Below are 16,863 nucleotides of genomic sequence, written 5' to 3'. Positions count from 1 at the left end.
TTATAAGGACATCGGTCACATCAGGTAAGGGCCCACCCTCCTCCATGACGATTTCGTTTTAACTTAACTGATTACACCTGCAGTGACTCTAACCCCAAAGAAGTCACATTCTGAGATAGTGGAGAGTAGAACTTCCATGTCAGAATTTCTGTGGGACGCAGTTCAACCCCTGGCACACAATAACATTCATAGTCAATCTGGTTGGAGGAATGAAACATAAAAAGAGCTGGCAATTGAAAGGCAAAAGTCCCAGCAGATTTAAACCACCGTTTCCCGAAGCCCTGTGAAAATATTCAGCCACACTGAATGGCTTTCCTCCTGACGTGGCAGAGACCAGGCTCACTAATGGGTATAGGGGTTTAGATTCCAGCTGTGGGTCAGGGGCAATGTGGTCCTGGGGCAGGGGGTAGGGGGTGCGGTGGGGGTGGCTCGGGGTATTAGGTGACAGCACTGGACATCTGCAGGGCCCTGAAGACTCTGGGCAAAGAGTAGGAGAGGATGCAGGAGAGGCAAGTTTCATCCTTACAACTTTTCATCCTTATAACTTTCCCATGAGTCCTCACAATAATCACCAAAAGTATCTATATTGAAAATATTAACCATCCAGGTTTACCATATGAAATGTTACTGCTTAGTTAACTATGCTGGAATTAAAATAAAAAATAAAAGTGGCAAAAAATATATATACATAGTATTGCTGCATTGGGACATTGTTCTCACATTTAAATGTCCTGAGTTAGAAGGTATTTGCGGGAAAGAGCACGTTGTTGTTAGTTTTCAGTTGTAAAATTGCTTAGCAGTTCAGGGTGGAGATTTCAAATGTGATCTTAATAACATTTTTTTTTAAACAGAAATAGCCTTACTGTTTTTTCTGATTGTAAAAGAAATAATACTTATTGTTTAAAAAATTCAGACAACACAAAGATGCAAAGAAAAATGTGAAAAATCACCTGTACTCTTATAACTTACAATGTGTATGACACACACACATATATAATTACCCTAATAGTGGCTAGATATATAGATACAGGATAGATGGATAGATAGATAGATAGATAACAGATTGATCGATCTCAAATACTTTCTTGCCCAAACTGTACTGGGACTCCTGTCATATCCATCGCGTTGAAGTCATCAGCATGGAGAGTGAAGGATGGAGGAAGAAGGCAATGGTAGAAGGAAGGGTGGGTGATCCAGGGGAAGGAAGAAAAAAAGGCACATATTCTGGTATGTTTTTCAATTTTAATTGTCTTAAGTAAGAAGTAGGCTTCTTACATATAGACTCTATAGAAGAGTAAGGATTCTCCCAAGAGCACAGGGCTAGTAAAGGAAAGCCAGTCAGCCAGACTCCAGGCATCACATTGCTACATTTTATTACTTCTTCAAAGTACTTTGTACTTCTTGCCCCATCCGCCCAAGGCTAGGCTGTGTAACTCGCGTGGGCCAATGACATGAGAGCTGAAGTCATGTGCGCCACCTCCCAGGAGAAGCTCTAAGAATCAGTATGTGTTTCAGCTGTAGCTGTTTTCCTCATCTCAAATGTGGGATGCTCCTTTAGGCGGATCCTGAAATGAAGAGGACATGAAATTGAGTTACAGGTGACCTGCAGTGAGCACTCTATGTGAACAAGAAGTAAATCTTTGCTGTTGGAAGCTTCTGAGTTGTGTGTGTGGGTGTGTGGGGGGGTGTTTGTTACAATGGCTTAACTAGCTTACACAGTCTGATAAAACCACATTCTTTCCACTACATATCTTGCAACTCTTTTCTGAGCCTTGCTCTGTTTCTTAGTCAAAATATTTCTCTCTTCTCCTTTGATTGCATAACACTGAGGAAACACTTTTAAATCTAGTGGTGTCCTCTACCAAACCCATATTTAGGATTCTTCTTAGACTTGATTTTTTTTTTTTAATTTGGGCTTTTCCCCCATGATCCCCTGAACTAGGGAGAGAGAGATATTCCGTGTCACACATACAACTCCTGGAACAGGGCATGCTGTCCAGAGGTGACTAAAAATTTTCTTTTTTTTTTTTTTTTAAAAGATTTATTTATTTATTTATTTGAGAGAGAGAGCGCAGGGTGGGAGGGGCAGAGGGAGAGGGAGGAAGAGAATCTCCAGCAGACTCCCTGCTGAGCGTGGAGCCCTACATGGGGCTCGATCCCAGGACCCTGAGATCACGACCTGAGCCAAAACCAAGAGTCAGATGCTCAACCAACTGCGTCACCCAGGCACCCCCAAAATTGTCTTTTTTTTATTACTTTGGTTTCCTTTGAACTTCTTTGCTCTGCCCTAAACCTTTTTCTGGATAGTTTCATTTCGTTTAAAATCCATGTACTCTACTATGGTAGAAACATAAATCTAGCACTTCCTGAGCAAGTTTAAAAGTGATAGTTTGAGATCATCAGTATACCTCCACAGCATATTCTCCTCATAGTATCTCTATGTGGTTAATGACAAATGAGATCCACATAATCCTTTTTTAGAGTAAGTGACCCCAAAGAGTAAGAAAGGAAATTGCACAATCATTCTAATGTTATATTGCCTATCAGATCCAAAGCTAAGATAGAGCTCTAGTCCTTGCCTTCAATCCTTGGTTCACTTTTAAACTTCCCTGTCGTTTATCTAACAACAACAAAAATTATTCACTTATTCAACAAATACTTATTGCCTATACCCTGGTAGTTCATCCAAAGATGAAGCAAACAGAGTCTCCATCTTCTAAGACCACACAGGTTAGCAGAAGAAACAGTAAATGCATGATGACAGATAATATGATAAGGTGTGGGGTGGCATGGGGGCCCAGAAAAGGTGCATCTCCGTAGACTCTGGGAGGGCTGGGGCTGCGGGCAAGACAACATGAAGGAGGGACACTTGAATGATGACTGTGTGCTCTGGCAAAGCAAGGAGGAGGGCGCAGCAGGTGCAGAGGCACAGAGATGTGACAGTTGTACTAAGGGGGGCTTGTGTCTGGGAGGTGGGACCCGCAACTGCCTTTGCCCGTTCAGTGTAACGGGAACTGACAAGCCCGAGTCCCAGCGGGGCATGAATTTTCCAATTATTCTGAGTCTGATTCCTGCACATGTGCACTCCTGAGGGTCATTTGGCACTCACTGACCGCCTTATCAGAATAGGAAGGAACCGTGTGCCCACGGGTATATCTGATGATTGGAAGCCACTTCCCGGTGATATTCACCACCAGGCTTGCCTCTTCTTATTTTTGACCTCAGCATTACATCCTAGCCAGGAAGTGTGGCTGGGGGCTCTGACATTATCAGTATTGGCAGCTTCCGGATCCCAGTTGACGGGCCCGACTGCTCCCACTGTGTGCCTGGGGACAGGAGTTCACGGAGAACTCCTAAGCTGTCAGCATTTGGAGAGTCGGAGCCTGAAGCTGAGTTGTGGTGAGGAAAGAAAAGAGGCCTCCTGTCTCCCCATCTCCGTAAGGATCACCTTCATCGAGGTGCAACAAGAATCGTGAATTTTAACCTGGCTATCTTTGTGTTTGGCCTCCTAACCACTAAATCACGTAGAGTTCTTTATTGCAAACAAAAGAAATCAAGTCCAGGTAACTCGAAGAGAATTTGTTGGAAATAAAATACTTTTTTTCCTGAGTACTCGCAGAATCAGTGGGAGTTTTGAGCAATGTAACAACAGTGAGCACATAGCCCATGTGCGGTGGCCTCTTCTCGGCTCCTCACATGGATGAACTTGCTTAATAACATTGTAGGTAGCTACCGCCATTATTGTCCCTTTTGTGGTTGAGAAAAATGGGGAAAGGGAGAGATGAAATGATTCACCCAAGCTCACAGAGTATGTGGGTCAAGATTTGAACCCAGCATTCGGGCTCCAAAGGCTTTTCCAAATGCTAAAAAGCAGGATCTACAGGAGGACAGAGAGCAACAGAACAAATGCTCATTCTTCTAGGTCTCTTTGTCTGTTTGCTCGGTTTTGAGTTCCAAGGAGCTGGCATAATGCTGGCCTAGATCAGGGCATGTGTTTGCCCCTCGTGGGGGTGAAGACTGTGGGATCAGGGCTTATTCCATTCCCACCAGACTGTACCCTGTGGGGAAGAGGCAATTTCTCAAATTGAAATGAGCGTGCTATTATGAGGAACTAGATGGCCAACAGCAGAAAAACCGGGGTCCCTGCAATTTCTGGAGAAGCCTCCCCGGGGTCTTGTTAGTAGTGCCAGCCCTTGAACCCAGGGCTTTCCATGAATCTGAGATAGCCACGTGGGGTGTGTATCATTACCCCATTTCCCAGGTAAGGACACAAGGGCTCAGAGAGGGTCAGAAACCCAGTCACAGAAAAATTAGGGTTTGCACTCAGACCCTGACTCCCAAGTCCACTTCTAGGGGTCCACTCGGCGGGGCTTCTGAGCACATGGCCAACAGGTAAGGTAGGGTCCTCTTATTCTGCACTCAAGGCCTCCATTAGTGTGAAGCTGAACTGTGACCTGGGGAGCAGAGCACCTCAGTGACGGTCTCCCATCTACCAAAGCCTGAGTGGCTGGCTTGGTGGAAAATTTCCCTCTGTAGGAATTTCTGAGTCCAGCCAGCCGACATGTAGCTACACTGCATCCATTCCAGGTTCACATTGCCTTTATCTGAAACCTCTCTGCAAGAAAGGAGCCTCCCCTTCCCCTGAACCTCCCTCCATCCCACCCACCTCCTTTGGAAGGGTCTAAGCGAGGGGGAAGGAAGGAAGTTGGAAGGGTGTCTGGCTCTATTTTTCTCATCTGAAGTGGGGAAGAATCTAAAATCGCCCAAAGGAGTGGGTCTCAGGCGCTCCCACCAGGGTAGGACCCCTGGGAAGAGTCCACAAAGCTGGGATGAGCCGGAAGGGCAGGCCGGAAGGTGAGGCCACGTCCGGAATAAGGCATCATAGCTCTAGAAATAGAACTTCAGGCTACAGCTGTGCCCCTGGACCCCACCCAAGGGAACAAAGACTCATCCTTGCTCTTCTGCTGCCCTGCAGCCCATGCACTAGATTTGGTCGATTCACTATTCATGAGTGAGCAATTCACAGACACTAGTGGGTGTCTGTTCTGTGCAGGTACAGTACTGGGGACACAAAGAGGAATTCACTGCTCACCCTGGCAGTCCTGGGCCAGTGAGTGACACCAGCAGGTTTATCGAGTAACTGAATCTCAAGAAAGACAGTGACAAGGACTAGCCCTGGGGGAAAGTGAGAGGCTGAGGGCGAACAGGGGAGAAGGGCCCCCACAAACACATGGACTCTTGGAAGCCATCGTGGCAGAAGAGAACTTGGAGTGGGACTTGGGCAAGCTGAGCAGGACTGAAGACGGACATCCTCAGTGGGAGTGACAGCCGGGACAAGAGCTCAGGGTCATGGGTCTGCCAGAAGGTAGGTACCTGGGTTGCAAATTAGCCCAGGGAGGGAGAAGGTGCTGACCCTTCTGACCCATCCTCATTTGTAGGAGGCCAGCAGATGGCTGTTGAGTGAAGACCGATGAATAGATCAAAGTGTTGACAGCCAGGCTGAGAAGTTCTGACTTCGTCTTGCGTGAGCCACAGGAGAGAAAACCTTGAACCTGGGGTTTGGAAGGAGAGACATTCTGGCAGAGACGGGATTTTTTTATAGAAGGAGGAATGCATTTCCAGGCAGAGCAGAATAGAGGAGGATCAACTCCTGCTTCACAGAAGCAGGACATCTGTGAAAGTCCTACTTAGACCCTTTTGCATCTTGCTGGGGCTGCCCTAACAGAGTCCCACAGACTACGTGACTTGGGAGACCGGAGATTTATTCTCTTGCAGTTTTGGGGGTCAGAAGTTTGAAACCAAGGTGACACAAGGCCACTTCCTTCAAAGGCTCTAGGGAAGGATTGGTTCCAGGCCTCTCTCCCAGCTTCTGGTAGCTCCTTGGCCTGTGGCTGCATCACCCCGTCTTTATGTGGTGACTTCCCTCCATGTGTGTCTACGTCTGTGTCCAAACTTCCCCTGTATCTAAGGACACCAGTCTTATTGGATTAGGGCCCACCTAAGGGCCTCATTTTAACTTGAATACCTCTTTAAAGACCCCATATCCAGATAAGGTCACATTCTGAGGTACTGGGGTTAGGACTCCAACATATCTTTTTGGGAGGACTCAATTCAACCCATAACACGTCCCCTTGAGGCTGATCGAAGGTGAGGGCTTGAGCTGAGAAGTATCTTGACTGCAGGAAAATGGCAGCCTCTCCCCACTTGGCACCCCAATGGCTGGGATGATGGATGCTCTGGCCATCTGGTGTGCTTCTATTCCCTGCCAGAGGCCTGTCTTACCAACATATTCCCGTAGCTTGCTTGTCTGCTTGATCACCAAGGTCAACAGTGTGCTAATCTTACCAGGCCCACGAATCTTGAACAGAAGATACATCTAAGAATGGGAAGCTCGGAAGCTGCCCGGGGAAATGATGAGGCTGGAAGGTCACCACTGTGTCACCCATTGGTGTCTCACTTGCTGGGTCCTCATCCCTTACACGGCAGGATGGAACATTTCAGAAGGTGCATGGGAAAGGTCCCAGCGGGCTTGGACTCCCCAAGGGGGGAGTTGGATTTTACCCTGGGAGGGTGAGGAGGCCGCCTGCTTGGGTGGGATGTGGGTATGCCTTCGTGCTTGCGCCTCTCCAGGCGCTGGCCTTACCCTATGATCTCTTCTTCCATCTAGCCAATCCTGAGTTTTATCCCATTTTAACAGACTAGTAATCTAGTAAGTAAAGTGTGTCTCTGAGTTCTGGATGCTGCCCTAGTAAATTAATCAAACCCAAGGAGGGGGTCATGGGAACCTCTGATCTATAGCCCGGCTGCCAGAAGCACAGGGGACATGTGGGCTTGAGATTGGCATCTGAAGTGGGTGGTGGACAGTCTTGTAGGACTGAGCCCTTAACCTATGGGATCTGATGCTGTCTCCAGGTATTGAGTTGAATTGGTGCACACCCAGCTGGTGTTGCTCAGTGCGGCGGAAAGAACCCACACCTTGAAAATGGTGTCAGAATCATAAATAGAAACATCTTTTTGAGAACTATGTTTTATGACTGAGTTCACACAATCCCTCCCACCCCTCAACTGCATTAGGACCCAGGTTGAATGAGGTGTGGGGTTCACATGCCGACCCTATCCTCTACCTACCGGGTGCACTCTCGTCTCTCCTGCTTTCCCCACTAAGCCCGCCCCTGGGCAGCGCTGGAGTGGGAAGTAAGTGTGCTGGTCAGCATCTCCTCCACCTGTGGGAGGGCCACTAGGCTGTGCAGGTGCATCGCCCAGGCTGAAGGGAATGTCACTTTGACATCTGGAAAGTTGCTATGGCCACGGCATATCTGAAATTTTCATGGAGTGGAGAATGGAGCTCAGGTCTGACAAATTCCTGAGACATTGGCAGATAGGCAGCCCTGACTGAACAGACAGAATGCGAGGGACGGGGATCTGTTCAAGACTAAAGATGCAGCCAGCGATGAGGGGCTGTCCCAGCCCACCAGCCCCGCCTCCAAGGAGTGTTGGTGGAAGATCAGGTTTCTCCTTCCTCCATGTTGGTTGAGTATCTGAAAGCAGCATGAGCTAAGTGCCCGGGCTTTGGGTCCAGAAAAACCTGGCTTTGAGCCCTGGCTCTGCCACCTTCCAGCTGTGTGATCTGGAGCAAACTACTTCACCTCTCTGAGCTTCAGTCCTCTCTGCTGTAAAACGAGGATAATAATAATAGCACCTCCCTGAGAGGTTGTGAGCAATCAGCTAAATTAGGCATGGAAAGGCTTGGCACTTAGGGAATGTCATCCTTTGTTACTGTTGTTGTTGATGGGACGTCCCCAGTGTCAGAGAGCTGTGCCACTGCAAGAGAGGACAACTTGCAGCCGGGTTCAGGCAGCCACAGTGTGCTCTGAGGCACACAAACTATAGCCCTCTCAGCAGGACCCCCACTTCTGGCCTCAGAAGGCGGGTCTTTCGTGGATGGGTCTTGTCCTCATACCTGCCCCGTACCCTCTGTGAGAAACAGGGGATCCAAGTGGAAACAGGCCTTCAGTCAGGCACCATTTCTGGTCACGACTGTGTGCCAGGCACCTGGCCCGGAGCTAGGAATACAACACTGAATACACCCAACGTGACCTCACCCGAGCGTGGGCCTCTGAGGTGCCAGACACTGAACGTTCCAGTCATCACATGTGAGATGAGATTGGAAAGGATAAGTTCAGTTGCCAGGTGCGGCAGGCTGAATTATGACCCCCAAGGATGCCCCTGTCCCAATCCTCGGACCTGTGAATGTGTGACCTTATAAGGTAAAAAGGACTTTGCAGGTCTAAGGAGTCTGAGATAAGGAGGTGGTCCTGGATTACTCATCGGGGTCTGATGTCATCGTGAGGATCCATGTAAGAGGAGGGAGGAGGCCAGAGTTAGTGGTAGGAGACCCGAGGACGCAGCAGGAGGCTGACCAGTGGAGGAAGGGCCAGGAGCCCGGGGGTCCATGTGCCTCTAGACGGTGATAGAGTCAGGGAAACAGATTCTCCCTTAGATTCTCCAGAAGGAACCAGCCCTGCTGACACCTTGATTTTAGCTCTGTAAGACTCCAGAACTGTAAGCGAATAAACCCAGTATTGACTCAGGCCACTAAGTTTATGGTAACTTGTCTAGCAGCAGCAAGAAACTGATACACCCTAAGAACTCACAACCGGGGCAACTGAATAGGTCTGAGAAATCAAGGAAAGTTAGATCCCCTTAGAGTATTCGTTTATTTTGCGTCAGCCCTGGGTGGGGGCAGTAAGGGCAGGTGGGGTCTTCATAGATACAGTTCTTCGATGTGGACAGGGTCATGACAACAGCCTCCAGCTAGAGGTTCTGGATTTGGCGGATCACAGAACAGAGCACTGGATCAGTATCTAGAGCCCCATTCAAATACCATGTCTCCTCCTTACTGGCTCAGTGGCCAGGAACACAGGAGTCACTGGGGACGGAGCTGATCCTCTATGCTGTCTAGCCTCAGGGGACCCCCCCCTCAAATCTGGGCCACATCCACTGGAAAGAAGCTGCCTGGGTAACCCCTGGCTGCTTAGTTCTTCCACCAAAGATATTTTCTGCTACTTGGAGGGGGCTCCCCGTTAGCCTGTGGCCCACAGTAGACACAAAAGAGGCTTGCCATCCAGCATTTCTCCTCTCACGGCAAAGACTGGTCTGATCTTTCCCTAAGTGGACTTCTACCTGAGAGACTTGTCCCCTTAGCATCAGTCGTCCACACTTTGTGGAACAAAATCTCTATAACCTGGCCCCTTGGGCATGGGCACTGGGTCCTGGGAGCCGACTGGGAAGGAGGGATCTTACGGGGTCAAGGAATCTGGGAGGTCTGGCTGCCACTACCTCATTGGGGAGAGGGGGTGTCCCCATTCCCATCTTAGCACCCTGTGTGGGTCAATCCCCTCCCCTCTCCCAGGACCTCCCTGCACCTGCCTGTCCCTGTGAGTTGTCCCCCAGGAGACGGGTGCTAGGTTTTCTAGTCTCTGGATCTGTCACTACATCTATTTCAATAGTAAGGCCCACCATTGGGTTTCCAAGCCTTAATTTAGGCTGACCACTAGGACAGTTTTGTTTATTTGGTTACTGAGCTCTTCAAGCCTGTGGCTAGCAGTTTGGAGAAGACTGGAAAACAGAGTTGCTCTCTGCCATCTGGAGAGGGGATGCTGCTCTGGGACAGGGCTTCTCCAGCTGCTGGCATGTCGCTAAGAAAAGGGAGTGAGCAGGAGTAGGTGGAAGAATGCTTGGTCTTCAAGCAGAAGCCGGGCATGGAAGGACATCGGTATGTCCCACCTTGTATGGTGACATTTGGGTGGATCAATGGTGGCAGGTAACTAGAGTTAATACCCACAAGTCATGAAAAGCATCTCAATCAGCAGGGTAGGGTCAGACTGCCAGTGCCCAGTACCATATGGGGCTCTGTGCCCTAGAAACAGTGGGTTCAGAGTGACCACATGGCCATTTTAATTATGCCCAGCATGTGGGAGAATTGAGTCTTGCATAGCTCAAGGGAGCTAGTCAGACAAAATCTAGAACAAAATCAACTCACTGACACAGCTATTTATGCAGCACATTGTAAGTGTAAGGCACAGTGTTCTCCACACAACATGCACAGGACAAGCTTGCCAGGCATCGGGGGCCTGGGATGGGCCAACAGAGCAGGAAAGCCAATGCACTCCTGGGCCACATGTCTCAAAGACAGTAAGCTATGTCCTAGAAGCCAGCCTGGTCTGAGATCAAAGGGCACACTTCATTTGGGGAGGGTAGCAAAAGCTTCGGGAAGACGTAGCATTTGGGAAGGGTGTGTACAGATGGATGGGATGTTAGCAGGCAACAGCCTGCACAACTTGAGCGAGAGAGCTTATGAGGCAGAGGGCACTGCAGGAGCCAAGGTGGGGAGGACAGAAGCCCAGAGGTGGCTGATTCCAGTTTGACCGAAGGGTAGAAACCTCATGGGCAGCCCTGGGAGGTGACACTAGAGAGGGCGACAACGTCCAGAGCCTTGGACAGGACCTTGATTCAGTGGGGTGTAGAAAACATTGGTGGGAAGGGAAATGCCATGGTCAGGGCTGCGTTTGAGAGACAGTGGTCAAGAGGTTACTTGGATATGCGGGATTCAGTTTTCTGGCATGACCTTTAAGTGGTGATCTTCAGCATGTAATCGGACATTGCCCCATCACTGCATGTGGGCAGCGTTAAACTCAAAGCCCCACCTTGCACCCCAGTAGACGGGCACTACTGGGGGCCTTGCCTTTTCTCATTTAGCAGCGGGGTCTATAGTGCTAAAAGGAAGGATTCCCTAGCTTGTGGGGAAAATGTTCTTCAAACTTAAGTAATGATGTTAGATGCACACAAATGGACATTGTAATAAGTTGGGTCTCAGGGCACCTGGGTGGCTGAGTTAAGTGTCTGACTCTTGATTTCTGCTCAGGTCATGATCTCAGAGTCATGGCATCAAGCCCTGCATCAGGCTCAACACTCAGCTCCAGAGTTAGCTTGAGATTCCCTCTTTCCCTCTCCCTTTGCCCCTTCCCCTGCTTGCACTCTCTAAATAGATAGATGATAGGTAGATAGATAGATAGATAGATGATAGATAGATGATAGATAGATAAATAGATAGATAGATAGATAGATAGATAGATAGATAGATAGATAGATAGATAGATGATAGATAAAATCTTTTAAAAAATAATAATAACATGGGTCTTATTCCTCCACCCCCTTCAAGCCTATGGACAATAGCTTCCTTGAGAGAGGCACCAAGTTTCTCGAGCTTTTACATTCAAACAAGAATGGCTTCTAGTAAGCTGTATGACCTTGGGCAACTTCCAAAAAAACATTTAATGAGTGTCCACTGTGTGTGAGGCATGCTACTCATACAGGGTGTGCCTTCTACCATCAAAGGGAATGCAGTAATCTGTGTGTGCACTCTTTACAGTCACCTTTTACTAGAAGCTCAGTTTCTGTGTGTGTGAAATGAGAGGCTGGACTGAGCCATGTTTAGATTCTTGGTTCTAACCTCCTGCCCTCCTGCCCTCCTGCTGGGTAACCAGATGTGAGAGAACAAGGACCAGGTTGGAAAGGAAGCAGCTTAGGAGCCTGTGCACAGAGACCATGACGAACATAGAAGAGAGAATTATCTCTGAGGCCATTTGAACCCAAACTGTAATAGATCCCAGTTAGGCAATTTATTTTTTTTTAAGATTTTATGTATTTATTCTAGAGAGAGAGAGAGAACGAGCGGGGGCGGGGGGTGGGCAAAGGGAGAGGGAGAAGCAGAGTCCCCCCTGAGCAGGGAGCCCGACGAGGGGCTCGATCCCAGGACCCTGAGACCAAGACCCAAACTGAAATCAAGAGTCAGACACCTAACCAACTGAGCCACCCAGGCGCCCCCAGTTAGATAATTTAGATAAATGCATGCCTTAAGCTATTCAGGCTGCTGTAACAAAATACCACAGAGTGAGTGGCTTCAACAACAGATCCATTCTTACTGTTCTGGAGGCTGCAAGTCCAAGATCCAGGTGCTGGCTGAGTCAGTTCCTATTGAGCCTCTCTTCCTGCCTTTCCGCTGGCCGGCCACCCCTAGACTGTGTCCTCACATGGTCTTTCCTTGGTACATGTGCAAGAAGAGAGAGAGAGAAAGATATTTCTCCTGTCTCTTCCTCTAAGGACATGAATGCCATCATTGGAGCTCCATCCTCAGGACCTAATTACCTCCCAAAGGGCCCATGTCCAAATAACATCACATTGGGGGTTAGGGCCTTCACATATGGATTTTTGGGGAACACAAACATTCAGTCCGCAACAATTCATATATGGCAGACCTGGGTTTCACAATTAAAGAGGATTTCAGGAATGCTTGATTTACATTACTAAGCATAATCGTAAGACATCTTTGGAGGTAGGGGTTATTACCATCCTTCCCATCTTATAGGGGAGGACACTGTAGACCAAAGAGATGAAGATGCCCAGCTAACCGATGATGGGGCCTGGATTTGAACCATACTAGCCCAGGGTCCTCATGCCTCATGCATTACAGTGTACTGCGCCACCATCCAGAATGGAAGACGAGGGCCCTGTATACCTAGAAGCGGTTCCTTGGAGCTGCTGGTGAAGACCTAATGCTGGGCCAGGAAGACTGTTGCTTTGACCCAGCTCGGAAATACTTATAGGAACATAATTCTAACCTTCAAAGAATAGGGAGACATAAAATGCGACTTTCTGATGCAGATTAAAATCCATTCAGTCATGGGGCACCTGGGTGGCTCTGTCGGTTGGGTGTCTGACTCTTGATTTCAGCTTGGGTCTTGGGCTCATGGTTGTGAGTTTGGGCACCATGCTGGGCTCCACACTGGGTGTGGAGCCTACTTAAAAAAAAAAAAATCCATTCAGCCATGAATCACTATATTGTACACCTGAAACTAATATAACACTGGATGTTGACCATCCTGGAATTAAAATACTTTAAAAATCCACCCAATCATGAAAAACATTCATCTTCTGCCTGGATATTTCCTTTCTTTTCAAGAGTTTGGTATAGTCGCCATCCAAAGAGACAACACAACCCATTCTCATTTCTCAGACCGCAGGCTCTTCTTTCAGACCAGAAAGGGTCAATTTTCAGTGTCCACAGCTAGTACTCCAAACAGTCTCCATGGGAAAGAAGAAGCACGTCTATAAATAAATTAATAAGTAAGGAAGTAGGGCGCCTGGGTGGCTCAGTCGTTAAGCGCCTGCCTTCGGCTCAGGTCATGATCCCGGGGTCCTGGGATCGAGTCCCGCATCAGGCTCCCTGCTCTGCGGAGAGCCTGCTTCTCCCTCTGCTTCTCTCTCTGTCTCTCACGAATAAATAAATAAAATCTTTAAAAAAAAATAAGTAAGTAAGTAAATAAATAAATAAATAAATAAAACAGAAGCGAAATACAATATGCTGTAAACCCCTGACACAATGCCAACAAATAAACGATTTGCCTCTTGAAAAATGATTTCCACATTCACCCCAAAAACCTTTGCTTCTTTTCCACTAGAACAGCCAGATCCAACTTCCACAATGCTATCCTCTGGGCAGTAGAGGTGACTTGTGCCCATTTTGTACATGAAACAATCAAGGTCAAGAAAAGTGTAAGTGTGTGCTTGCAGGACATCCCCTAGTGCCTCCCCCTCCCCGAGCACTCACACTGCCATCCGGGGTTCTTCCATGGAGAAATGGGAGACCAGGGTGCAGGAACCCTCAGGCAAATGAACACACTGCTGGGCCCTGGGATGGTCTGTGCCCAGGTAGCCCCTCCAGGGGGCATTGAGAAGAAGGGGCGGGAAAGATCAGGCAGCAAGGCTGGTGGACCTGGCAGCAATGTCTACTGAGCTGTGAGATTATTCCCCTTTGAGCTGGGTATTGGCCTAAGGTCACTGGTGTCCTTCAAAACCACTCTGTTCTTGGGCTCCCGGCCATGCTCCTTGGTCTACTTGCCAAGGAGGAAGCAGGTGGATGGGCCCTGCAGTGGGCTGGGCTGCTGGGAGGCTGGCACTAGATGGCTGGAGCAGGGACAGGGCCGAGCTGGTGCCAAGTGCCAGCCAGAGGGTGGAGGACCCTCACTAAGGCGGCACTCAGGGCTCCTCTCTGGCAAAGGGCGTGAGCAGCCGTGATGGAGTTACCGGGATCTGTCCTACGTTAGCATATACCTCCAGTCAAGCAATCACTATCTGTCAGTGAGCATTTTCTGCACCTCTCTTTTGTGGTGGCACCACTGGCTAGAAATGCAAAGACAAAAGACAAAGTCCCCTGCATCAAGGACTATATAGGTTAGCAGGAGATGGACCCCTCCTTGGGGAAGGAACTGGTGCAGCCTCTGTGGGCCCCATGTTTCAGAGATTAGAATAGGGAAGGAAGTGCTACACTTTTCTAGACACTGATAGACTTCAATTTAAAATCCTTGTTGTTGGGGGTGCCTGGATGGCTCAGTCGTTAAACATCTGCCTTCGGCTCAGGTCATGATCCCAGGGTCCTGGGATCAAGCCCCACATCGGGCTCTCTGCTCGGCGGGAAGCCTGCTTCTCCCTCTCTCACTCCCCCCGCTTGTGTTCCCTCTCTCGCTGTGTCTCTCTCTGTCAAATAAATAAATAAAATCTTTAAAAATGAATAGATAAATAAATAAAATCCTTGTTGTTGGGGCGCCTGGGGAGCTCAGTCGGTTAAGAGTCCAACTCTTGATTTCAGCTCAGGTCATGATCTCAGGGTCGTGAGATTGATCCTCTCATCTGGCTCTGCACTCAGTGGGGAGTCTGCTAGAGATTCTCTTTCTCCCTCTGCCCCTCCCCCTGCTCATGCTCACGCACTGTCTCTCTCTCTCTCACATAAATAAATACATCTTTTTTAAAAAATAAAAGAGCACTGGGTGTTATACGCAAACAACGAATCATGGAAACTACATCAAAAACTAATGATGTACTGTATGGTGACTAACATAACATAATAAAAATAGTAATAATAATATAAATAAATAAATAAATAAATAAAATCTCTGTTGTTAATGATCCCCTTGGGGCCCATGAACAATGCTGGCCTCTCAGTTTCCTTTGTGGGTGCAGCTATCTGGGGATGGGCTGAGTTGTCCTAGGACCTGCGCCCCTCCCAGGACAGGTACAGGGACTTGTGCTGTCCAGAACAGTAGCCAGGGGCCACCTGTGGGGGTTGAAGCTTAAACTAAATAAAATGTAAAATGGAGCTCCTCAGTTAAATTAGCGGCCTTTCAATGCTGGGTACCACGCATGGCTGGTGGCTGCCGAATTGGACAGAGCAGACATAAAACTCTTTTGTCATCCCCGTAAGTTTGATTGGCTCATCTTCATGCATCGATGCTTGCAATAGACAGTGGCACTGGGGTTGGGGATTAAGGAGGGTGCGTGTTGTGATGAGGACTGGGTGTTGTATGTAAGTGAGGAATTACTGAATTCTACTCCAGAAACCAATATCGCACTGTCTGTTCACTACCTAAATTTTAAATTAAAAAAGAAAGAAAGAAAGAAAGAAAGAAAGAAAGAAAGAAAGAAAGAAAGAAAGAAAGAAAGGAAAGAAAGAAAGAAAGAAAGAAAGAAAGAAAGAAAGAAAGAAAGAAAGAAAGAAAGAAAGAAAGAAAGAAAGAAAGAAAGAAAGAAAGAAAGAAAGAAAGAAAGAAAGAAAGAAAGAAAGAAAGAAAGAAAGAAAGAAAGAAAGAAAGAAAGAGGCACACCCTGGGTGAGCCATGGGGGGAGGAGTCTAAACCACCTGGGGCAGGGGTAGGGATGGGGAAGGCAGTGGAGAAAGCACTGAGCAGGACCAAGCCCAAACTTCACCTTGACCTCACCTTGAGTGTTGTTGGTGCTCTCTAGGTCTGAGGCCCCCTGCTTCTCTTTCCGCATGTTTCCCTGAGTCGTCTCTTCTACTCCATGGCTTTAGTGACAACAGTCCTCAGAGATGCTCAGCCAGGCTGTGTTTGTACAGTTCAGTGGATCTCAAACGACATTAGATCCCTTTCAAGGGCTTCATAAAAGACAGGCTCTGGCCCTTCCCTTCCAGTTTCTGATCAGCAGGTTCGGGGATGGGACCAGAGAAGTCGCATTTCAAACAAAGGCCCAGGTGACAAGAGCCTCTGAGGCTGCTGGTCCAGGAACCACACTCGGAGGATCCTTGGTATGGTCTAAAGAATCCCGTTGACTGATTGATTCATTCCACAAATATTCATGCAATGCTACCATGTGCCAGGGGCTCAAACCAGGCAAGTTTCCTGTGCTAGGGGGCTTACATTCGAGCGAGGGAAGACAACCAGTAAACAAAGCTATGTCGAGGGGTGATGAACGTTATAAAGAACAAAGCAGGGTGAGGGAAGAGGGCTATTTTATGGGGTCATCAGGAAAGGCCTCACTGACCAGGTGACATCTGAGCAAAGACCTCAAGAAAGCAAGGGAGGGGCAAGGATATGACCCTGGCCTTTCTGGCCCCATCTTCAGCTTTTTAATTAGAAAAATGTGACTCATGGTTAACATGCTTAACAATCAAGGTCATCAGTCTCTGTGATAGCTAGGTTTGGAGACAAATTCGATTGTGTGTGTGTGTGCATTTTGTTAAAAAGAAGCCTGATGCTAAAGGCCATAGATTCCATCCAGGCCAGCAGCTCCACCTCTGGGCCCCAGCCACTGATGTCCCCTCTGGGCCTCCTCTGTCCACACCGCTCTCTGCAAGGAGAGAGGTCCCAAGGGTTAAGGGGACTGCCATAGAGCCCTTATCCCACTTCTAGATGATGCCTCAGGGTTCCCAGTCCAGATGGCTTCAGCCCATTTCTAGGGCCGGCAAGCCTCTTCCCCCACCGGTGCCCTCCCCCACCGAAGGTCAAAAGA

General features: G+C 48.3%; 1 protein-coding gene across 2 annotated transcripts in view; it reads left to right on the top strand.

The window, feature by feature from the left end:
• TRIM67 (tripartite motif containing 67) overlaps positions 1-16,863 on the top strand; it is a 45,701-nt gene that overhangs the window by 15,272 nt on the left and 13,566 nt on the right. The window lies entirely within an intron of this gene.

This window comes from Zalophus californianus, chromosome 15 (genome assembly GCF_009762305.2).
Source record: "Zalophus californianus isolate mZalCal1 chromosome 15, mZalCal1.pri.v2, whole genome shotgun sequence".
NCBI lineage: Eukaryota > Metazoa > Chordata > Mammalia > Carnivora > Otariidae > Zalophus > Zalophus californianus.
This window is presented reverse-complemented; position numbering and strand designations above follow the sequence as displayed.